Source organism: Astatotilapia calliptera, chromosome 9 (genome assembly GCF_964374335.1).
Source record: "Astatotilapia calliptera chromosome 9, fAstCal68.1, whole genome shotgun sequence".
Lineage (NCBI taxonomy): Eukaryota > Metazoa > Chordata > Actinopteri > Cichliformes > Cichlidae > Astatotilapia > Astatotilapia calliptera.
This window is the reverse complement of record NC_137430.1, coordinates 2584203-2610000: the sequence shown is the minus strand read 5'-3', so window position 1 is coordinate 2610000 and position 25798 is coordinate 2584203. Positions and strand designations below refer to the sequence as shown.

The following is a 25798-nucleotide window of genomic DNA, read 5'->3' as shown; positions in this document are numbered from 1 at the left end:
GATTAAGTCGAAGACTACTTCCTGTCTGCGTACAGAGTTTTCTTCCCACGCGTGTATTCATTAAAATCATCGTTTGACTTTACCCGGCCGGATCGGTGTGGTTATTCTTCGATCACCTCTTGTACCCTTCCTCAATATTGAATCTTAACATTTGGGGGCTTCGTCCGGTTATTGGGGAAGGAGAGTTGGAGGTTTGGACGGAGAAATCCGGGGTCTTGGGTGGTCTGACGGGCAGACGTGAATTCCAGTGGTCTAAGTGAGTGGGCATAAGCCGGCTTATCCAAAAGGTAAGGCACTACCTGTTGAATTATTTCCAAAGTGTGCCAAATTGGACATGATAAAATTTAAGTCTACTCACTGAAGTTACTGGTGGATGTCTGTTTTGATTTTGATGAGAATGTCATGACAGTACTGAGGATTTAAAGCAGTTGGACTGCTGGAAAGGATTTAATGCGGTTGGACCGCGGGAAGCAGTTGGACTGCTGGAAATGATTTTAGTAGGTTAGGGAATTTGGTTATTTTTTGGTTATAAGGTTGGACCTGCTTCAGTCTTACACTTTGTTGGGTGTTTTATTGTTGTTCCAAAGTATTATAAATTACTCAAGAACGCCAGTTGGACTGGTAGGAAGCGCAGTGCTCAGAGGTAACGCTTGCCAATGCAAAGGACGCTTATGCATTGTCCTCGAAGAGGGATAGTCAGTTGGTCACTGTGGAGCTTGGGGCACTCCAGAATAACTAGGAGTTAGAATCTCCTTACCGTTTGGAACGGTATCTGCGCTTTTTTTGGGCAGCAAAGGTTGGACCTTGGGTGTTGGACACTTTTAAATTGAGTTAGGGACTTTAGAGATGAGGCCAGAAACTGTTGGACAGATACTGGTTAATTGATTACAAAAAAGTTGGACTTCTATCGGTTAGACCGTTAACTTAAATTTTTCGAAATTCGGTAGGTGTTAAAAGGTTTAAAATCTGTGCAGTTGTAAATATAAGACGTCTCTGTATTAAAAAAGATCTCTGTGGGTCGAGTCAGCAATGCACTGACTGCCTGCTGCTATTCTTAGATGAAGAGTGTGTGTGCATGCAAATGAGGCAGCTGATGCAGAGCGCATGAGAGGACTATGCTTTCGGTTTTGTGTGTCATTCAGCTCTATAACTATTGTTTGCAAATGTGGATAAATGTCTGCAGTTAAAATGCTGGCTTAGTAAATAACAACATTGTAAATATATGAATGGTGACAGCGTTTCAAAATAGAATATAAGAATTGTTTGTGTTTAAAACCAACGTTTAGGTAAAGAAGATTTAAGGTGGATTTGAAGGCATAAACAAAAAATAAAAGGGTTACAGTCTGCAAGGGTTGTTAATTCATGAGCTGACTGGATGCAGAGTAAGTGGAGTGGTCATCCTGAGAGGATTGAATGATGCTCTAACTCTGTGGTCAAGTCAGACATAGGCTTTAAGCAACCATGAGCCACTAATAAGCGTGACAGATTAATGAGTATGTGTAAATTGAACTTGTTAAATAGTTTTGATAGGAGTAACTCAATGAGCACGCAATAAAGTGGACTTTTTAGGGGCAGTTTATCACTGACACCATAAAAAGCAACTTAATTAGTAGTTCAATAACAAATTGTAAAGATAACCTTTGTTATTTGATAAGACAGAGAAAATTCAGGTTACATATAGTGAATAAATAAGGAAATGTTAATCTCTGCATCATTCCACACTGAAATTTCAATTGTAGGGGATCATTTGGAGGTGAATTGTGTAGGACACGGGGAGACAGAAGAATCTCCCCATGAGTTTTCAGTGTGCATAGAAATTGAGGAGGCTGAACTGGAAGCCTGCCTGGGTCGTTGTTTTTGTTTATTTGAGGGTCTGCTGGAAGTTTGTGAAAACGACCACCTTGATATGTGGGAGCCTTCTCGGGCAGCGATTTTTTGTTAGACCTGTGGCAGGCTGTGCAACATGGAGAAAGCTTTGACATAATGTCATAAAGGTGATTTCTTGGTTTTAGACTTATTAGTACGGGATGCTTGAGGGTGTGTTGCTGTAAAGTATATAAGGGACGCGCAGCGCCGTTAATGGGTTTAAAATAAATGAAAAAACACTAATCCGAGGAACTATTGGAGAGGTAAGTATACGGAGGTGAGCGCGTTGCGCATAAGGGTTGCTGGTGTCATATATTAACACTTTGAGGGCGAATAATTTTGATTGAGTGTCAACGCTTGAGAACGCGAGGACAGCGTCTAAAGGGCTGGGTTAAACTTTGTGTATCACCGAGCAGGGGAAGAGGAGCCAGTGGTTGCGAGAACAGCGAGACGAAGACTGAAACTGAAAGTTAAGCGTGTCTGGGTGACCTAGACCAAGAAGGTGGAGTCGACCAACGCCATTGGAAGAGGTAAGTCTGTGTTTCAGAGAATGGCTGACAGATCGGGTGCGACACCTAGTAGGAAAAGGGGATGCAAACCTCTGAAGGATCAGCTCGAACAGCTTAAGAAAGCTGTTCGCTTGGCTTCCCCTGGAGTATCAAAATCAGCAGAGAAAGAGTGCCAAGCGATGGAGGTTGAGGTAAGTAAACCTATTATATCCCAACAGAAAGGGCTGGGTGATAAAATACCTCTGAGCTTGGTGTTAAAAACTGAAGGAGAAGTGTATGGACAAATGCATGAGGCCCTACGTGCGTCCATAGAGGCATTAACGGCATTGGAGGTTATAAAGCAGAGAGTAATGCAGGGAGGGCCAGAAGAGGAGAATGAAGACCGTGCGACGTCATCAGAAGAAGACGATGAGGAGGACGAAGATGGAGGAGCTGAACCCCAACCAAGTACAAGCCTAATTTTGAGGAAAAGAAGTGTGAAGAGAGACCAAGCACAGAGACAGCCCATATTTAAGAGCTCAAAGGGGAAAGGAAAGTTGAGGAAGAGTAGAAGAGTGAGTTTTGAACAAGGAGCTCCTGACCCTGGTTTAAGTCTGCCTCTAATAGCAGGTCCAAAGAACGAACCAGTTTATCGCGCCTATAAGGTGAGAGATTTGGAAGCATTGGTTAAACAACTTCCACCAATAACCAAGGGAGAACATTGGGAAGGAGAAGAATTAGCGCTGGGCGACTTTCGCACTTTGGCCGGACGTTGTATGCTGGGTGGTGGGTTAGCAGATGTAGAGCAGATAGCTCAAACAACCAGATATGCAAATGACCTGAAATATCATGAGGTGCAGAGTGACTTAGCAGATGCAGTTCGGGAGAAGGACCCAACTCCTAACTTTGGAGCCATTCCAAAAATTATTTGGGATCCCAAAAAGAAACCCAGAGAGTGTTTAGCTAAAGCAAAGGAACAATGGTTGTTAGGAACAGGAATACATCCGGGGAAGGAGGGCGAAAGTAGAGCGTGGTTTCGTTCGGCAGTGCTGGCAGGGCTGCCCAATCAGGTTGCAGTTGACTTGGAAAAGAACCCAGATTTTGCCGTTGCAGACTCGGTGCAGTGGGAGAGACATGTGACCCACAGACTTCAGCAGGAACAGGATTTGGCAAACAAACAAAAGAAAGAGTTAGATGAAGTACAGGCGCAGCTGCTTAGGCTGCAGCTGGGTGAGGCTCGCGAAAAATATAATGCGAAGAAAAAAGAACCGAAAGAACTAAATAAGACTATAATGGTGGCAAGGCCTCAGCCCGATCCTGTGCCTGACTGGCCAGATCAGGATCCGGGTCTCTACCCTGATGACCGTTGGCCCGCCAATGCACCAAGGCAGCGTCAACCCGTAGGGAATTGGGGGACCGGTGGACCGCAGAGAGGGCGTGGTGGATCCGTGAGGGGAGGACAAAGGGCTCGGAATCCGGGGAATCCTGGCAGAGTGTCTTGGACTGCGTGTCTGAGATGTGGAGCAGAAGGACACTGGGCCCGAGATTGCCCTGAACCGCCGCAGAACTATCAGGGGCGAGGCTATCAACCCCAGGCACAAGGAGGCCCAAGACAAAGAGTTGCTTACAGGGGAGCACATCAGGCTCCAAACCCGAATGCAGCACCAGCCCCCAGTACCCAGTAGCCGACTGGGGCTGGGAGGGGGAGCAATACTGATGGAGCCCGGAGAAACTGTACAGCGTGGGGACGGCAGAACCTATGCTGTCAATGATGATGATCCAGCATTGACACAGCTGGGAAAACAGACTTTGAAGCACCAATATGTGGTGTCCTCACAGGTGCCTGGAAAATCTCATGGGCAGGGACCTGCTTGTGAAACTGGGATCACCTTCAAAGACTCAATATCTAGTCCAGAACTCTGAACAACCCACTGCCGAAATCTACTGGGGGAGGCTAGTGGAAGAAGGCATTTTGAGACATTATCAGCTATGGAAACCCTGGGTAATGAGCCTGGCCGTCTATTCCCCTCCGCGAGATCCTTTCCACGTTACACTCTTTAGGATAGGGAAGATAACGATATCTATTGGGAACAGTTCCAGTCTGATCTTGAGGGACAGACGTGGAATGTGCAAACACATAACATTTATGTTGGACCAGAAGGTGTGGCCGCGGCTGTGAAATTTACTGATGAACAACTGCCTTGGTACAATGTGGGAGAGGATTCAGCCCCTCACATTACATTGGCGGTCCACGAGGGTCATGGGCCAAGAGATCTGGGACCAATGGTCAAGCGGGCGCTGGACAACGCATGCTGGCAAGGCACCCAAATTCCAAATGTCTGGTATGCACCAAAATGTAAAATATATCGCATAACTTGTTTGTCCAACGATGTAGTGATCTTAGAACATAAAGAAATCTCCAGAATACATGGCAGGGAAAGAATGGATCATCCTGATGCAGTAGCTGAGCTCTCAAAATTGCCTGGTACTTTATGGTCCGCAGGGCCCACAGATGTGGGTCTAGCTAACTGTTCGCCTGTCCTGTTCCGGCTGAAGTATGACATACCATTTAACAGACCATAATAGGAGCACAAAACTGAAGACCAAAAGTGGTTCACATGTATTGACCTAGCGAATGCATTCTTTTGTCTCCCACTGCACGAGTCACTCAGAGACATTTTCTCATTCACATACAGAGGCCGCAAATTTAGGTACACACGCCTACCACAAGGCTTTGCACTCTCACCAGGAATTTTTAATCAGGTGTTAAAAGAGGCATTGTCCCCATGTCAACTGCCAGGGGGCTGTAAATTAATACAGTATGTTGATGATCTTCTTATTGCAGCCCCGTCAGCAGCGGCCTGTACGGCAGCATCGCTCGTGGTGTTGAACAGATTGGCGGAGTGTGGCTTCAAAGTGAGCAAAGAAAAACTGCAGTTGGTCCGGCCAGAGGTAACATTCCTGGGCCGGGTGATCGTACACAGATCAGTGGGGTTAATGAACACACACAGAGACCAAATTCTGACACATCCAAAACCAAGAACTGTGAAGGAGTTGCTTTCCTTTCTTGGCTTGACAGGTTACAGCAGGCAGTTCATTCCGAACTATGCGGGTAAAACGGCCCCTTTAAGGGACTTGATCAAGAAAGTTGGTGTTCGAAATCTGAAGGCTGAATTGCCTTGGACGCCGGACACAGAGACAGCGTTCATTTCACTAAAATAGGATTTGTCAAGAGCCACAGATCTGGCCACACCTAACTATGATGAGGCATTTTATCTTGATGTTTCAGAAACAAAGGGAGTTGTGAATGGTGTGTTGTTTCAGAAAAAAGGGGGAGGTAGGGATGTACTTATGTATGTCAGCATAAGATTAAATTCAACAGAAGCAAGGCATCCCACATGCACACAACACGCAGCAGGAGTAGCAAAGATAATTCAGAAAACAGCACATATAGTGAGGGAACACCCACTGAAAGTGCTTACTACACACAGTGTAGTGGCCTATGTGAACTCACAGGCATTCACAATGACTCCACTGACGCAACAAAGGTTCAGCAAAATTTTAGAGGCGCCAAATCTGATATTCACACATGAAGGAATAAATATGGCAGACCTAATGGGGTCAGGAGAACCACATGACTGTATTAAGAAAGCCCAGGTTGAAGGAAAAATCGAGGGACAACAGTCGGCCCAGAGAGCTGAAGTGATAGCCCTAACTCGAGCCCTGAGGTTGGCTAAAAACATGAGAGTGAACATCTACACTGACTCAGCATATGCGTTTGGAGCAGCTCATGTGGAACTGGCTCAGTGGAAGAGAGCCGGGTTCAGAACGGCCACTAATGCACCCATCTGTCACAAAAAGGCCCTGGAGGACCCAGACGAGGTAAGTATTATAAAATGCAAAGGCCACTCACAAGCAGACAGTATGGTGGCAAGAGGAAATCAGAAAGCTGACGAAGCCGCAAAGGAAGCAGCGGGCTACAAAGGACAGAGACAACTGGTGCAGGTAACCCCAGAAGAGGAGGTTAGCACTAACAGCATGGAAGAAGTTAGACAGGCTCAGGAGGAGACATCCCCAGAGGAAAAGGGGGTGTGGGAAAACAAAGGAGCCTGGCAAGATGGCGGTTTGTGGAAGGGGCCAGATGGGCGTCCCGCTTTAACGGCCAAAAATGGCGGAACAAAAGGTGAATGAGGCTCACGGGCTTGGTCACGTGGGAGTGAAACAGATGGAGAGAAATTTGTGCCGATGGTGGCATCCTGATTTGAGAAGGATGATACTGGAAAAGGCCAGAACGTGCCTAATTTGTGGGGCACACAACCCAAAGCCAGCAGTAAAACCTGAAGCTGGTAAGTTTCTCATGCCAGGAAGGCCAGGAGAAGAGGTCGTGATTGATTATACCGACATGATTGATACAGGCCCAGGTGGGGTGAGGTATTTGTTGGTGTGTGTGGATGTTTTGACTGGATGGCCCGAAGCATGGGCGACCAAATGTGAAGACGCGAAAAGCGTGATTAAGTGCTTAATCATTACATTCCAAGGCATGGGTTTCCCAGGAGAATTAGATCAGACAATGGTACTCACTTCAAGAATAAAGATTTGCAAGAGGTAGAGAGGATGAACCTAAATTTGGAAAACAAATTGGCTAAAATTTGTGCGCAGACAGGGCTAAATTGGGTCGCAGCCCTGCCCATTGCTTTGATGACCATAAGATGTTTATGATGATGTTAACTTTGTATTTCAGGTGCAGTTATAACTATTTTATACATATTGCATTTTGTGCTTTTAAAGGAGTTGTGGCTCAAATTTGTCTCTGGAGGGTCACGAGCCTTTGGCTAGCGCTATGATTAGCCAATCTACTGTGAGGATAATATGAGTTCATGAAGGATTGCACACGCTTACAGACACAGAGTTAAGAAACACACATGACAGTATTGATTCCAGGCAAAAGGCCTTAAATTCATTTAGCTTTTAACTGAACTTAAAGAAGGACCAAAGAGGAAGGAAAGCATATATTTTGGTTAAGTCTGATACATTAGAATTAGAAGGTATTGTTACATTAAGGGAGCAAAATGAAATAAAAAGGTTATACCAAAACAGGTGATAACATAGGAAATGTGAGGTTTTAAAATGAAGTTAGTGTTAACACATAGGAGTTGTTTCAAGGCAGCATTTAGCTATGATGAAATGTATACAGGAGTAATTGCTTATATGCTTAAACTTAATTGATTGAAGTGGTTGTTTTCTTTTGGAGTAGATTAACTTGCAGCAGCGACAACTTGTGCATAGGATGTTGATGATCAGATAAGGGAAAGTAGAGCGAGCAACTGGACGTGAAACCAGCGCTTAAAAGAATTTTAAAGTGATGAGTAACGTTGAAGAGTATACATAAATACAAGTCAATAAGTTAAGAAGATAATTAGGATCAGGCTTTTAATTAAAGAGTCCCAGATAGGATAAGTTAGGGAGATGCAAGAAAAGGTGTTTTGTTTCCTTTGCAGAAGACTGATCTCGGCGACCACAGGAGGGGCGAGGATCCTGGAGATCTCGAGGTTCGAGACCACCAGAGAAGGGTCTGCTGAGGACACAATGTATTGTGACCTCTGGTTTTCCAGAGGTCAAAAGGGGGAGTGTCGAGGAGGGAAATTATTTTACTGCTATTGTTAAATAATTGTTATTGCATTAATAATATAATTTGCAGCATGGATATTGCATTCCAAGGTTTAGACAGTGTCTCTTTCAGAAAGACTGAGTTGCAGGCTGACAGGAAGTTGTATGCAGAAAAAAGCAGGAAGTTATTTTGAGCCGCAGGCTAAGACGAGGCTTTAACAATGTAACAGATAGCTTTATCATTTTATATTAAGGTTTTAGTAGAGGTTCTTGATTAAAACATTTATTTAGTAGAAGACATACACATAGTCTCAGTGAGCTTCTGGTCTGGTAAAAGGTCAGAAGTGTAAGAGGTGACACAAAGAGCATGTGAGGTCAACACACACACACACACACACTTTAAATTAGATTTATTTAGAGGAGAGGTTAGTTATGTTTGGCTGTAACTGCAAAATTGTCTTGGTAAAAGAGGAACCGTTTCTTGGTGTCTCGGCAAGAAAGAGGAACAAGACAAGAACTGAAAGGTAGACAGGAAGGGCTAGCCATGAAAATAGAAGATGATTTTCTAGGTGAAAAGTCATGATATTGATCTGATCTATGTATAAAATGTATCTGTGACGTATGAAGGGGCGTCAGTAAATAAACCCTGATGCTATAAAATATCTGTTCATGCTTTGATTAAGTCGAAGACTACTTCCTGTCTGCGTACAGAGTTTTCTTCCCACGCGTGTATTCATTAAAATCATCGTTTGACTTTACCCGGCCGGATCGGTGTGGTTATTCTTCGATCACCTCTTGTACCCTTCCTCAATATTGAATCTTAACAATGTGTGTGTGTATATATACAAATGATCTTCTTATGGCCTCTGACAGTGGACTCATCTCTGTGCTTGTCCTGCTAGACCTCAGTGCAGCGTTCGATACTGTTGATCATAATATCCTATTAGAGCGATTAGAACATGCTGTAGGTATTACAAGTACTGCGCTGCAGTGGTTTGTATCATATCTATCTAATAGACTCCAGTTTGTGCATGTAAATGGAGAGTCCTCTTCACACACTGAGGTTAATTATGGAGTTCCACAGGGTTCAGTGCTAGGACCAATTCTGTTTACATTATACATGCTTCCCTTAGGCAGTATCATTAGAAGACATAGCATACATTTTCACTGCTATGCAGATGACACCCAGCTCTATCTGTCCATGAAGCCAGATAACACACACCAATTAGTTAAATTGCAGGAATGTCTTAAAGACATAAAGACCTGGATGGCCGCTAACTTTCTGCTTCTTAATTCAGATAAAACTGAGGTTATTGTACTCGGCCCTGAAAATCTTAGAAATATGGTATCTAATCAGATTCTTACTCTGGATGGCATTACCTTGGCCTCCAGTAACGCGGTGAGGAACCTTGGAGTCATTTTTGACCAGGACATGTCCTTCAACGCACATATTAAACAAATATGTAAGACTGCTTTCTTCCATTTGCGCAACATCTCTAAAATTAGAAATATCCTGTCTCAGAGTGACGCGGAAAAACTAGTTCATGCATTTATTACTTCCAGGCTGGACTACTGTAATCCATTATTATCAGGATGTCCAAAAAACTCACTGAAAAGCCTTCAGCTAATCCAAAATGCTGCAGCAAGAGTCCTGACAGGGACTAGAAAGAGAGAGCATATTTCTCCTGTTTTGGCTTCCCTTCATTGGCTTCCTGTTAAATCCAGAATTGAATTCAAAATCCTGCTCCTCACATACAAGGTCTTAAATAATCAGGCCCCATCTTATCTTAATGACCTTGTAGTACCATATCACCCTATTAGAGCGCTCCGCTCTCGCTCTGCAGGCCTACTTGTTGTTCCTAGAGTATTTAAAAGTAGAATGGGAGGGAGAGCCTTCAGTTTTCAGGCCCCTCTTCTGTGGAACCAGCTTCCAGTTTGGATTCGGGAGACAGACACTATCTCTACTTTTAAGATTAGGCTTAAAACTTTCCTTTTTTCTAAAGCATATAGTTAGGGCTGGACCAGGTGACCCTGAATCCTCCCTTTGTTATGCTGCAATAGATGTAGGCTGCCGGGGGATTCCCATGATGCATTGAGTTTTTCCTTTCCAGTCACCTTTCTCACTCACTATGTATTAATAGACCTCTCTGCATTGAATCATATCTGTTATTAACCTCTGTCTCTCTTCCACAGCATGTCTTTATCCTGTCTTCCTTCTCTCACCCCAACCGGTCGCAGCAGATGGCCGCCCCTCCCTGAGCCTGGTTCTGCCGGAGGTTTCTTCCTGTTAAAAGGGAGTTTTTCCTTCCCACTGTCGCCAAAGTGCTTGCTCATAGGGGGTCATATGATTGTTGGGTTTTTCTCTGTATCTATGAAGCGCCTTGAGGCGACTTTTGTTGTGATTTGGCGCTATATAAATTGAATTGAAAAAATATATATATATATATATATATATATATATATATATATATATATATATATATATATATATATATATATATATATATATACATACACATACACATACACATATATATATATATATATATATATATATATATATATATATATATATATACACATACATATATATATATATATATATATATATATATATATATATATATATATATATATATACATACATACATATATACACACACACACATATATACACATATACATATACAGTTGTGGTCAAAAGTTTACATACACTTGTAAACAATATAACATAATGGCTCTACCGAGTGTCCCATTATTTCTAAAACTCTGATTTTCCTCTGATAGAGTGATTGGAACAGATACTTCTTTGTCACAAAAAACATTCATGAAGTTTGGTTCTTTAATGACTCTATTATGGGTTAACAGAAAAAAGTGATCACATCTGCTGGGTCAAAAATATACATACAGCAACATGAATTAGCAATTTTGGTGACTTAGAAAGTTGTCAGTGAACTGAGCTTCATAGCATGGCCTCTTAACTTCTTGTGAGTGATTATGAGTGACGACAGCTGGTGACTTCTCTTAGACCAGTTAAATAGGGCTCATTGGATACAAACGCCCACAAATGCTACAATGGGAAAGTCAAAGGAGCTCAGCATGGATCTGAAAAAGTGAATTATTGACTTGAACAAGTCAGGAAAGTCACTTGGGGCCATTTCATAGCAGCTGCATGTCCCAAGAGCAACAGTGCAAACAATTGTTTGTAAGTATAAAGTGCATGGCACTGTTTCGTCACTGCCAAGATCAGGAAGAGAACGCAAGCGATCACCTGCTGCTGAGAGAAAATTGGTCAGGAGGGTAAAGAGTCAACCAAGAATCACCAAAAGGCAGATCTGCCAAGAATTAGAAGCTGCTGGAACACAGGTGTTATTGTCCACAGTTAAACGTGTTTTGCGTCTCCATGGACTGAGAGGCTGCCGTGCAAGAAGGAAGCCCTTGCTCCAAAAGCGGCACCTTAAGACTCGACTGAAGTTTGCTGCTGATCACATGGACAAAGATAAGACCTTCTGGAGGAAAGTTCTGTGGTCAGACTAAACAAAAATCGAGCTTTTTGGCCACAATGCCCAGCGATATGTTTGGAGGAGAAAAGGTGAGGCCTTTGACCCCAAGAACACCATGCCTACAATAAAGCATGGTGGTGGGAGTATTATGCTGTGGGGCTGTTTTGCTGCCAATGGAACTGGTGCTTTACAGAGAGTAAATGGGACAATGAAGAAGGAGGATTACCTTCACATTCTTCAATATAGCCTAAAATCATCAGCATGAAGGTTGGGTCTTGGGTGCAGTTGGGTGTTCCAACAGGACAATGACCCCAAACACACATCAAAAGTGGTAAAGAAATGGCTAAATCAGGCTAGAATAAGGGTTTTAGAATGGCCTTCCCAAAGTCCTGACTTAAACCCCATTGAAAACACGTGGACAATGCTGAAGAAACAAGTCCATGTCAGAAAGCCATCAAATTTAACTGAACTGCACTAATTCTGTCAAGAGGAGTGGTCAAAGATTCCACCAGAAGCTTGTGGATGGCTACCAAAAGCGCCTAATTGAAGTGAAAATGGCTAAGGGACATGTAACCAAATATTAGCACTGCTGTATGTATATTTTTGAACCAGCAGATGTGATCACTTTTTTCTGTTAACCCATAATAAAGTCATTAAAGAACCAAACTTCATGAATGTTTTTTGTGACAAAGAAGTATCTGTTCCAATCACTCTGGCAGCCCCTAATATATATATATATGATGAGTCTGACTACAGGAGGGAGGTTGAACGTCTGGTGTCCTGGTGCAGCCACAACAACCTGGTGCTGAATGCCCAGAAGACAGTGGAGATTATTGTGGACTTCAGGAAGCACACAGCCCCACTCCCCCCCATCATCCTGACTGACACCCCCATCACCTCCGTCATCAAGAAAGCCCAGCAGAGGATGTACTTCCTGAGGCAGCTGAAGAAATTCAACCTGCCAACACGGACGATGATGCAGTTCTACACTGCAATCATCGAGTCCATCCTCACCTCCTCCATCACCGTGTGGTACGCTGGAGCCACTATCAGGGACAAACAGAGACTGCAGCGTGTTGTGCGCTCTGCTGAGAAGGTGATTGGCTGCAGACTCCCATCTCTGCAGGACCTGTACACCTCCAGGACACTGCGGCGTGCAGCTCGGATCTCAGCTGACCCTTCTCACCCTGGACACAGTCGGTTTGACCTGCTCCCCTCAGGCAGGAGGCTCCGGTCCATTCGCACCAGAACCTCTCGCCATAAGAACAGTTTCTTCCCCTCTGCTGTTGGACACATGAACAATAACCATATGACTGTCCCCGCCACTAACACATGACCCTACGCTGTGTCACTGCATCATTCTATGTTTGGCACTGATCACCACCTGCACTCATGTATATATCTTTCTACGCAGCACTTTTTATTCTTATTGTCATGTATATATCTCATGCACATATCTTTCTACATAGCACTTTTAATTCTTACTCTTATTTTTCTATGACAGTATGTTTGCACTGAAGCACCGCAGCAATTTCCTAATGTTGTAAACCTGCTCAACATTTGGCAATAAAACCCTTTCTGATTCTGAGATATATATCTATATATATATCTATATATATATATCTATATATATATCTATATATATATATCTATATATATCTATATATATATATATCTATATATATCTATATATATATATATCTATATATATCTATATATATATATATATATATATATATATATATCTATATATAGATAGATAGATAGATAGATAGATAGATAGATAGATACATACACACACAGCTTCAAACGACGTGTGGACTATTAAATTAGTCGTTGACGTAATCGAGACTAGTTGACTAATCGTGGCAGCCCTAATATATATATATCAATATTTTTCAATACACGTGTCCATATTTATGTCTCCAGATTGTTTGTATAGTGAGCCTTTAAGACTGTACTCTTGGAACAGTTTTTATTTTTGCTGCTTTTGTCTTACACTGTCAAATAAACACAGATTTGCAGCGTTTGTATGTGTGTGCAAAAGCAAATGTGCCAGGCCTCAAAGACAATGGGTGCTTTGCACAACAAAAGCAGGATGTGAATCGAGCATATGACCTGTACAAATCTCAGCAGGGGTGATTAACACCTCGGGACTTTCACCAGAAAATAAAAAAGTCAGAAATTCTAGTAGGTGTTGGGTTCAGGGGATTTCTGCAAATTTGCGCAGGGTTAGTAAATCAAGTGTTGAAGTTAGCTCGGTGCTTACCTTTAGATGAGCCCACAAACCGAGAGAAAGTCCGTGATGAAGCTGCAACTCTTTCTCTCAGCTACGATCCAGGAGACAAGGGTGGGCGGATCGATGCAGATATTTATCCAGACGTTGGTAGTGGTTTTTGATCGGTACGTTAGTTTGTTTCTCTCCTGTAGATTCACTTCTTTACTCGCTGTGGATGAAAAAGCAGCTCTGTCTGGGTGAACACCTCTTCTTATGCGGCAGACGCACTTTGCTCCGCCCCCTTCTTCCTGCCCTGCTGGGATTTGTTACTGTGCCGTCACGTGACTCAGATGCGCTCAGAAGACGCATTTGGACTGCAGAGAGTGAGAAAGAGGAGCAACATGTGGAGATATTTTATGACTGTAATTGAAAATGCTGGAGAACAGATGGAAGGCGTGTCAAGCCACAGGGGACCACAACAAGCTGTAGAGTTCAGCTTATTTTACCTCAGTTAAATGCTTTGACTGAAGTCTCACTGCACACACTCAAACTTAGTGTTTGTGTACACCTTGGTCATTATAACCTGACACTGATCAGTGCTGCTCTGACGATCACACTCACATCCATGTAATCATTTAACTGGGCTGATCTGGAGTTACTGCACAATGCTGAATGTGTCCTTACAGTACAGGGAATAACTCTCTCTGTGTTCCTGTAGAGAAACTCTGGGTTTGTGTGCTGACGAGCATCACTAACAGTAAGATACAAAGACTCACTCATACCTTTCCACACGTGTGACAAATTCAAAAAGCTGCTGAAACCTTTAGAACATCATAAACTACACATTGTTGTCCTCTTTTAGGATGGAAAAGCTTTCAGATTTATTTACTCTTAAAAGGATAAAAGATCTTTTTAAGAATTTTGCATTCAAGACGAGAATGTTTAAATAAGTCATGTAAATGAGAATTTCAAAGTTGGTGGCTGCAGTATATACAAATTGGTGTATCTCAAAAATAAAACTATGAAGACACTCAAAATTAATTTGGAAACTGTTTTATGCAACTTTTTTACATTTACAATTTTGAGGGATGAACCTCTGAAATTTCTTTAACTAGAAATTTGTGTAAAAATACTTCTGTAAACATTTGGGATATAATGGTTGTATTGCTGTATAGCAACTTGAAATACTCCCAGAAATGGCACTACAACATGTAAAAATATAACGATAAGCTCAGGCAGACTTGGTTCTGTGGTAGGTCTAAAGGGTTAAACTGCTTCCTCACATCTGCTTCAAGATTATGAAGGGTTGTAGTAGGAGAAGGTGGTGTGAAATCCTCATAGCTGTGGAGTGAGGGGGGAGCTCCTGTGGGTGAAGTCTTTGATGGTGGTGATGGCTTTTCAGTGTTCCAAGTGACTTCTCAGTAAACAGTACATTTGCACACTGACGGAAAACAGCCCACGGAATGAACAATGGGCTGTAAGGTCAGTTTCTTCATCATTAATATGCAAATCATGACCATTGATCAAATTCCACGAGTACCCTTCACAGAGAGTTGGGGAATGGCTGCAATCCCAGCATTGTAAGATGGTGAAAGATGTACCCTTAGGGTTAGGGGCTCCAGATTGGACCCCCTGCCCTGCAATAATACATACAAAACCCAACAATCCCTTTGGTGACAATGGGAAGGAAAATCTCGCTTTTAACAGGAAGAAATCAGAAATCTCCGACAGAACCAGGTTCAGGTTCTTCTTTCACCCCACAGACGGTTGGGGTGAAAGAAGGAAGACAGGATAAAGACATGCTGTGGAAGACAGACAGAGATTAAGTATGATTGAATGCAGAGAGGTCTGTTAATACATAGTGAGTGAGAAAGGTGACTGGAAAGGAAAAACTCAACACATCATGGGAATCCCCCGGCAGCCTACACCTATTGCAGCATAAATAAGGGAGGATTCAGGGTCACCTGGTCCAGCCCTAACTATATGCTTTAGTAAAAGGGAAAGTTTGAAGCCTAATCTTCAAAGTAGAGAAGTGTAGAGTAGAGAGTGTCTGCCTCACCAATCCCAACTGGAAGCTGGTTCCACAGAAGAGGGGCCTGAAAACTCAAGGCTCTGCCTCCCATTCTACTTTTAAATACTCAAGGAACAACAACTAAGCCCTGTCAGTACTGCAGCATTTTGGATTAACTGGAGGCTTCTCGGGGAGCCAAGACCAAAACCCAAACCCAAAGTGGGTTTTGGTCAGTGATTGTTGATCAATGGTCATGAGAATTTGCATAATTATGATTGTCTGTGAAGGTTCTCAGTCATCCAGGTCATCGTAGTCAAAGGAGCTTGCAAAGAAAAGCGTCTGGACTTCTTCAGTTAAAGAAGTCCAGACGCTTTTCTTTGCAAGCTCCTTTGACCATAATTAAGATTAAGGAACTGACCTCCCAGCCCATCGTTCCTTCAGTGGTCTGGTTTCAGTCATTATGCAAATGTCCTGTTTATAAGATTGAAACCTGCAGTCAGCTGAGACTGAAGAAGTCACCTGGATGAGTGACGACGTTCTCCCACAAAACGCTACGTCCAGATGAACACAATCAACTTTTGGAGATTTATTTTCCTGGATGATTGAGAATGCATCAAGACAATATATTGTGGTGGTTAATGTGCAGCTCTTGGTAATTTGGGAGAATCATGTTTTTAATCATGTTGTGGATTGAATGTTGGGTTTTATTTTATTTTGTCTACAGAAGTTTTTCTCACCTGTGATCGTTCAGATTGATTTGTTGGATTGACTTGAATCACGTGAAGGTTTAAAGCTGCTCCTCCCCCAAAAAGAATAAAGTATAATCATGAAGAATGTAATAATGTCTTCCTGTGTCAAACACAGCTGCAGTCAAAGCCAGGAAGGAAAGCTGGTTAAAACTGTTGAAAGGCCCATCGAGGGAATTCAGATGTTCTGTTCAGTTTTCTTTCTATAGTGAAAGTTCACAGCAACAGTCGTCTTAAACTGCTTCATGTTGTGATCCACTGTATGGTTTATGATGGAGACACTGAGTCTGGTTCAGCTGCTTTGTTGGATTCTGTATGTTAAAGAGTCTGTTTACATGGTGGAGGTGGTGGGGGCTGAAGGTGTTGAAGTGGGTGGGGTAGGGGAGATTATTTATCTCCTTGTGGCAGAAGCCAGTTTGTCTCGTTCGCTACAAAGAATCGGCTTGTAGAGCAAACTTGTTCATGAACTTCACATCACCAGCCTGGGGTTTACAACTAGTGTTAATTGAGGACGTTCGAAGGTTCAGTTTGTTCCACGACTGCATTTCACGACTGCCTGTTTGTATCTCTGTCACTGGAGGACCAACGTGGACCGAGAAGTCAGCGCTCAAAGCTTGGGAAAGTCAGTCTTTTACGCAGACTTCAAACTTAAAAACACACCAGCTCATCCACAGTTAAAGCGTACACTTGTGATCAGTGTGGCAGAGCTTTTACTCACAGTAAGAGCTTACAGAGTCATCTAGTTACCCACTCTGGAATAAAAGCATACAGCTGTGTGGAAAAACTTTCAGCCAGATAGAAAGCCGGTAGTAATATAGCTGTACTTTTTTTTTTTTATTGTTCTCATTTTTCAGAGGGAGACATGCAACATGGGACCTCTCAGACTCGCCAGACTCCCCACCACCATGGTTGCTAATCCAGACCCCACCACCTCCCCCCCCACAGTTGTGCAGGATCCTACAGGATAAGGTCTGTGTGAGGAAACCATTATCGACATCAAGCTTGCAACCAACCACCTGGTGATGTTGGCGCTAAACGCCTTTCTACAGGAAACATGCTACGGATGTCAAACAGCTCATCCCAGTCAACTGCAACACAGCTGCTTGCTCGAATTGCCCGAGTATTACTTTGACACACACTATGATGATGTGATGCTAAGGCTCAAGACATTCCGATTCATCCCCGCCAGACGCCTGTTTGTACGCTCATACACAGTCAATGGGACTGGAACAATTCAGCAGGACTGCAGAACACACCATGACTGAACTGAGATCATCACAACATATAGTATGCACAATTAACGACAACATTGCGCTGCTGTTAGAAGCAAGTAGTTATGCCCGTCAGGTTAAACCAGGCATGCTTCGCATGATTGGTAACTACTGGGCTGGGAGACCCCTGGTTTAATGTATGTTGTTCAGTATTCATTGTCTGTGTGAATGAAATAAAAAGACATGTTAACACCAACATCTTAGTCATTTGTGGCCAACTTTGCTTCCCACACAGAGCGTTTCTGACACTCGGGCGCTGCTTATACAATAGAGAAAAGCAACAATACAGAGTGTTTCTCTGCTCCAAGACATCAGCGGGCCTTTCACACGGTAAGCGTGTCTGTTATACCCAGCGCATAAATGTCTGTATGTCAGTGCTGATTATTCAAACCCCGTTTAAAATGTGACACACATGTTGTCCGAAAACAATTCCTCTAAATTTGCAAAGTTACTGATTTAAAAACATATTTTTGAATTTTTAGTTGCATGTCAAACATATGATAGACTCTTGAGCATGTTTCTATAGCTACATTCACAATGGTATAACCGTGCTAAATAAAAGATGCCCAAGCACCAATGCACTCTAATGCCAGCCTCTGAACTGTATGTTGATAAGTACATGAAGCGTACCTCTACAGCTGAAAACAGTTTGTATCTGCACTCTGAGGGTCTGCTGAATTGTTTTTACAGTTTTTCTCGATTGCTAAAACACATTTCTTGAAACTACGCCTCATATCCTCACAACAGTAAACACAAATCCATAACATCTCACTCAATTTCCCAAACATCCTATTTCCAGGTCAAAATGAAGCTCTACACCCAAAACTATTCACTCCTGCTGAAAAACCAAACTTTGCCCTCAGACATCAAACACAAGCCCTCAAAAACACACACACTACAACAGAGTTTTGCACACTGGTACAATTAATTCAAAACAATAGTTCCAAAACAATTAGGTTGCCTATGGTTCTCCCCTTCAAAACCCTTGTCACACGATAAACACAAAAGCCTTAACCTGCCTCCACCAGGTGGTCGTCTCTGTGTCCTACAAAAATAGAAGCACTCATTACTGTAACTGTCACACATTCATTTTACAGGAAAATAATGGAAACATACAGCCGCTAGGACACATGTCTCAATACTTAGGTCACTTTTGCAAAACTCTTCACACAATTCTCCTAACTGACCCTCAGCTTGGCAAAGCAGTTCATTTCACATTCAAAATGCACTACAACTACCAAAACACTTTATTCAGGTCTCAAATAAACTCATTCTTCCAGAACACTAGCAAAGATTGACAGCCGACAAACACACTTTGTCACCCACAAAACAATGACCTAAAAAACACTAACAACATGTAGCATTACAGTGTTTTCTTGTGTAAAACAAGGACACATCTGTTTATAATTTCAATATATGTTACTGGAATGAATCAGACATCATGCAGAATTCGTTAATATTTGTTTATGTATTTTTATGTTTTTGCACTAAGTAATCCCAAAATACAAGAATTTGTATACACACACCATCCACTGATACACATACAATAGTAATGCTAATCTACTTGGTCTTCTCCATTTGGCCACAGGTTCTCATCCACATCACATCTTATGTCATCCAGGGCGATACACCTAGGAAAGGATCTTCTGGCATGCCTGATCCATCCCTGGCAATCTTCTGCTGATATCTCCAGGCATCCAGCATTCGTTGCATCCAGGAGGGACATTTGATCATGTGGATCAGGGGTGCCCAATCCTGGTCCTCGAGAGCTACCGTCCTGCAGCTTTTAGATGCATCTCTACTGCAACACAGCTGAATCAAATGGTTTGATTACCTCTTCAGCGTGCCATCAAGTTTGGCAAAGGCCTGATAACAAGCCATCATTTGATTCAGGTGTGTCGAAACAAGGACGCATCTTAAAGCTACAGGACAGTAGCTCTCAAGGACTGGGATTGGGCACACCTGATGTGGATGATTGTCGTAAACCTTCCACCGAGGAAAATAATTCCTCTATGGGGTTGAGGAATGGAGAGTAAGGTGGGAGGAAAAGAGACTCCATTCTGGGATGGGCTGCAAACCACTCGGTGACTGCACGGGAGTGATGAAATGCCACATTGTCCCATACAATTATAAATGTTGGCTGATTCCTTTTCTCCGCATCCCTTTCCTCACCTAGCACAACCCGACCATAGAGATCATGCAGGAGCGCAAGGAGCCGTTCAGTGTTGTATGGCCCAATCAGTGGTCTGTGTAGCAGCAGTCCATCAGTGGATATTGCTGCGCACATTGTGATGTTGGCACCCCTCTGGCCCGGGACATTCACTGTGGCGCTCTTCCCAATCACATTCCTCCCTCGTCGCCGTGCTTTGGCCAAGTTGAAACCTGCCTCATCCACCAAGATGAAAATGTGGTGCGTTTGCCTGCCTTCAATCTCCATGACTCTCTAACATAAATCCACAAGGCAAGCTTGTGATTCAGTTCTACTCATGTAGAACTGAATCATTGGCTGCTGCCTGTTCTTTGTGAAGGATGCTGAGCAGCTTTTGAGCCGAGCTCAGACTGCGACACTGTGTCCATCCCAGCAGCAGCAGCAGACGGGACAAGGGCTGGAACTCCAGCTGCAGCAAGTTTTTCAGCTGACTGAATTCCTCGTGTTTAATCAGGTCAAGTGCAGTAACCAAGACTTGCTCCAGGAAGTGCTTTCCACTACTAAGGCACTCAAAGTAGATGGTCTTCCAAATGGATGGACGATCTTTGTGGCAACATAAACTGATGGTAAGTTGCTCTGCTTCAGGCAGAAGCTATTACAGTAGTAAATTTGTAAAATTGTCTTTGTGTGTGTTTGGTTTTGTTCAAAAACAGATCTGTATTTCATTCTGATCTTACCTGGACATACTGGTTCCTGAGTTGCTTGACATGTTCAGAGTTCCTCTCAAAAGGCACAGTGTGCAACTGCTTCATCCTGACCTGATGTTTTTCAGGACTCTAGAAATTGTTGTTACGCTTACACTGTGAATGTTTGCAAAAGTAACGTTGTCTGCCAAGACTCTGTGTCTAATTTCAGTGAGTTTTATCCCATGTTTCTGATGACCAGATCAACAATGGCAGTTTCCTGCACATCAGTGAACATCTGTCCTCTCCATCCTGTGTGAGGTAACCGTTGAGTCCTAAGCAGAAATGGAACAACAATTACACAAAAGCTTATTTACTTCTGAAATGTGCAAATGCCCTGCAGAATACAAGTTACCTGTTGGTTTGCTGGAAAACTCTAACACTAGATGCCACTGTAGAGCGTTGCAGATTTGGCTGCACTCTCTGACCAGCCTCTCATTGAGTGACCATGATTTACTACATGATCAGTTACAGTAGCTCTGATCTCATCTGAGACTACAGCTCTTGATCTTCCTCTTATTCTTCTTCCACCATGCATATGTATTCCTCACCCCTTCCCAGCCACTCTTCTTCCTCTTTCAGCCACTTCTCCATTTCTGGCTGGGTCCATGTTTACGTCACACAACAAACCTATTCAGCAGTCGTCTCCTTTTGTAATGAAATTGAAGGAGTAACACCTGTGTAGATGTTCATCTACAATGAGAATCAGCTGTGGCTGGTTAAACTGCATTTTTAGATTTAAAATATGTTTCAATAAAATATTGCTGTTGGATTTTGCTGTCTTTTTAAGTTTTGCATTGTTTTGACCATAAGTTTAACAGTTTTGAAAACAGTATGTAAGCACATGCAAAATGTCCTGTACGTACAAAGGTTTTTGGCAGTTGTTGCATCTGAGTGAGAAAATAATTCATGAAATTTGAGAGATGTAGTCATTGAATGCATTTTGTGCCAAAACAATGATAACTGGTCCTCAGTTTAGTCCACATAGACTTCTGTTGTGCTCACTGTGTGAGGAGTTTTGTGACCTAAGTATTGAGACATGTGTCCTAGCGTCTGTAAAAAACCTGTAATGATCTCTCTCTCCCTCTCTCTGTGTGTGTGTGTGTGTGTGTGTGCCCTCACAGCAGGAGCTTTTCTCAAACGCATTTCCAATCAGTTTTTTACAAGAAGTGCAGCTCATACAATGGTATAAATGTATTCTTTGGGTTTCTTTATGAATATGAGACTCTAAAGATTTTGAGTTCGTGCATGTTGTGAAACAAGAATCTAAATATTTGTGTCACAATGATTTCTATAAAAGCGTGTTGTTTATGGGGATAATGCAACAAATCTTTTGTGCGTCCTATTAATGATCAATGGTGATTGAAGAGGAACCCATGCTCAGGACATTTTCATGACAAGTGTCAGCGCAGACAACTACTAACGAGAGAACATGTTTTATCATCATAAAGACTGTGATATGAAGCATCGTTAAAGTGTCACTTCAGTAATGTTGACTCATGTTTTTAATAATGACTTTAAAACACTAAACTCTAATTTCTGTGGTTTATTTTAAGTTTACAGAATATAACATGTGGTAAGACGACGAGTTTTACTTCTCACTGTCCGTGTTATGTGTATCTATTTATCATGTATGCTACTTTGCTCTGTGGACTGTAAAATGTTTCATTGTGTTCATGAAATAAACCAGACTTTCACTGTCTGCATCTTTTACTGTTTTTCTGCTTTTGTTCACTCCAAGTTTGACAAACCTGCAGATATCCAGAGTTAACTCACTAACAATGTGGAGCAGTCTCAGTGTATTTAGCTGCTTTTTCCCTGAACACAACCAACTGAGAGAAACGCCTGCAGGCCTCACTTTGGTCATTTGAGCGCTGAAGGAGATTTGTTCCATAGACACCTTATACTAGTGTTTCCTGCATTTAATCCATCACTACTATGTCCTATTTCAATCCAGATTCCTTTTATAGTTTGCAGTGAAATTTGTTAAACCACTGTTTAATGGGACAGAAGTACAAGTCACTCTTTACTAACACATTTGTAGATGAGTTTATTGCTGAACAACACAGCTAGAAGCCTCACACACCGGTTTTTGAAGTTTTGTGTGTAATGGTTGAGTCTATCAAACCCTACCCTTTTCTCCCCAGTATCACAACAGTATGACTCCCAAAGTACACCTTCAGCCCCCACCCCCTCCACCATGTAAACAGACTCTTTAACATACAGAATCCAACAAAGCAGCTGAACCAGACTCAGTGTCTCCATCATAAACCATACAGTGGATCACAACATCAGTTTAAGACGACTGTTGCTGTGAACTTTACCTATAGAAAGAAAACTGAACAGAACATCTGAATTCCCTCGATGCTAAACATTCATTTCAGCCAGATCTACCTGTGCTTTAATGATGGGGCCTCTCAACAGTTTGAACCAGCTTTCCTTCCTGCTTTGACTGCAGCTGTGTTTGACACAGGAAGACATTATTACATTCTTCATGATTATACTTTATTATTTTTGGGGGAGGAGCAGCTTTAAACCTTCACGTGATTCAAGTCAACTCAACAACTCAATCTGAACGATCACAGGTGAGAAAAACGTCTGTAGACAAAATAAAATAAAACCCAACATTCAATCCACAACATGATTAAAAACATGATTCTCCCAAATCACCAAGAGGTGCACATTAACCACCACAATATATCGTCTTGATGCATTCTCAATCATCCAGGTAAGTAAATCTCCAAAAGTTGATTGTGTTCATCTGGACGTAGCGTTTTGTGGGAGAACGTCGTCACTCATCCAGGTGACTTCTTCAGTCTCAGCTGACTGCAGGTTTCAATCTTATAAACAGGACATTTGCATAATGACTGAAACCAGCCCACTGATGGAACGATGGGCTGGAAGGTCAGTTCCTTAATCTTAATTATGGTCAAAGGAGCTTGCAAAGAAAAGCGTCTGGACTTCTTTAACTTGTGAAGTCCAGACACTTTTCTTTGCAAGCTCCTTTGACTACGATGACCAGGATGACTGAGAACCTTCACAGACAATCATAATTATGCAAATTCTCATGACCATTGATCAACAATCACTGACCAAAACCCACTTTGGGTTTTGGTTTTGGTCTTGGCTCCCCGAGAAGCCTCCAGTTAATCCAAAATGCTGCAGTACTGACAGGGCTTAGTTGTTGTTCCTAGAGTATTTAAAAGTAGAATGGGAGGCAGAGCCTTGAGTTTTCAGTGTCACGGCAGAAGACACTTGAGGCTGGCTGGGTTCTCCTAAACCCCCAGCAGAAGACACTTGAGGCTGGCTGGGTTCTCCTAAACCCCCAGCAGACGAAACATGAGGCTGGCTGGGTTCTCCCGAACCCCCAGCAGACGAAACATGAGGCTGGACGGGCTCCTCGGGCCCCCCAGCTGAGATTGACGGCTGAATGGGTCCCTCTGGTCCTCCAGCAGAGGACAGGGGTAGAGGGGCGGACTCACTGGAGCTCTCAGCAGGGGATGACGGCTGAGACTGCTCAGTAAAGTCCTCTAATGAAGCCACTGGTGCTAGCATCTCGACCTCTAGGGGTCCAGAGGTGGCTGGTGACTGGCACCCAGCCTCTGGGGAGGCCCTAGAGGGAGCAACTGTCTCTGAGATGGCCAGTTTAACTGAACCAGTTAAAGTCTGTGTGAAGTGTGTTCCCTGCTTGTAATGAGGCTGTGAGGATAAAGGCTGGGTAAGTGAGTGGACAGGCTGCTGAACTGGTGGCAACTGAGCTACAGGTAGCAAAGTAGTAACAGGTGGTGGAGTGGCTGGCTGAACTGATAAGGCTGATGAATCTCTTGCCAACTGAGCTATTGACTGGGCTATGGACTGTAACATGGTGTCTACTGGGTCTGACTGTGACTGTAATGGAGGTGATGAGTGAGTGGCTGACTGAGTTAGCGACTGCTGGGCAGCTAACCGAGCTACCGGCTGAGCAGCTGACTCAACGAACACAGCCCCGGTATAAACAGTCATATGAACTGGTGAAACAGACAGAGCGTCTTTTCCACTCACCACAGCCGGCAGTTCTGAAGTCCTATTCTCCAGCTGTGGGGCGACGCGCCGACGGCGCGATCGTCGCTTCCTCCCGGGCAAAACCTCCGGCGGGCCGGGCAAAACCTCCGGCGGGCCGGGCAAAACCTCCGGCGGGCCGGGCAAAACCTCCGGCGTCCGGCTGAGTTGGGAAGCGGTAGCGGCTGGTGGGTGTAGGTGAAGTTCGTGAAGGATGAAGTCTTGCACGAGTGGGTGTAGTGAGTCCAATAGCCAGGGATAATCCGTGAGCAGCTGTTGCAGTCTGGCTTCCAGAACATGGAGGAATGCTTCTCCCTCATGCTCTAGCCACAGGTTGATTATTTTTGAAGCGGAGTTCGTGATGAGGTCCCGAAGCTCCGTGGGTGGGGTGAATGCCGCTGGATCCATATCTGGCTGGTCCGTACTGTCACGGCGAGTGAGGTGAGCCGTGTGGAAAATAAAGGAGGATCCAAATGCAGGCAGTCGTGAAGGTGTGAAGGTGGTTTATTGAACATGAAAGTAAATACAAACGGCAAAAGGAGCTAGAACTAAACTATACTGGGATAAACTAAACTACAGAGCACAAACCTTAACGAGAACGACCAGAGGAGAATGATGATGGACAGCAGGGAAACACACAGATGAAGCAGGGTGGAAACCCAGACGGACCAGCAACAACAATGACGGAAGACATGACTTAAATACACAGAGAACCACAGGGGAATTACACACAGGTGGTGGACACAGCTGGGAATAATCAACAAGACGAGACAAAGGTAAAACTGAACACACTCACATGAGACCCAGACCTTCACAATAAAACAGGAAATGAGAACACCACACCAAGACGCAGACCTGACACTGAGAGACAGACAGGAAATGACATATGAAACTAAACCCACATCGTAAACCCAGATAAACAGAAACATGGAACTCTAATAATAGAAATCATAATCATCACCATAACATGACAAGAGAACAAGAACACAATCCCTGATGCAAACTTAAATCAAAACACAATAAACTCAAAATACTGGGTCCAACGGACCCAGAACCGTGACATTCAGGTCCCTCTTCTGTGGAACCAGCTTCCAGTTGGGATTGGTGAGGCAGACACTCTCTACTCTACACTTCTCTACTTTGAAGATTAGGCTTCAA

The 25798-nt window shown here is 43.2% G+C and overlaps 2 protein-coding genes across 4 annotated transcripts in view; one reads left to right on the top strand and one right to left on the bottom strand.

Annotated features, from left to right (window-relative positions):
* Nucleotides 1–13979, bottom strand: part of LOC113028707 (uncharacterized) — a 23888-nt gene extending 9909 nt beyond the window's left edge. For both annotated transcript variants that reach the window (XR_013911386.1, XM_080306298.1), the window contains exon 1: nt 13734–13979. The gene's annotated coding sequence lies outside the window, so the exon portion shown is untranslated. The remainder of the gene's footprint in view (nt 1–13733) is intronic.
* Nucleotides 1–25798, top strand: part of LOC113029840 (uncharacterized) — a 272650-nt gene that overhangs the window by 206554 nt on the left and 40298 nt on the right. Inside the window, exon 3 of one of the 2 annotated variants that reach the window (XR_013911389.1) lies at nt 17020–17041. The exons of the other annotated variant lie outside the window; for it this stretch is intronic. The gene's annotated coding sequence lies outside the window, so the exon portion shown is untranslated. Of the gene's footprint in view, nt 1–17019; nt 17042–25798 lie in introns of those variants that run through there. 2 annotated transcript variants of the gene reach the window in all.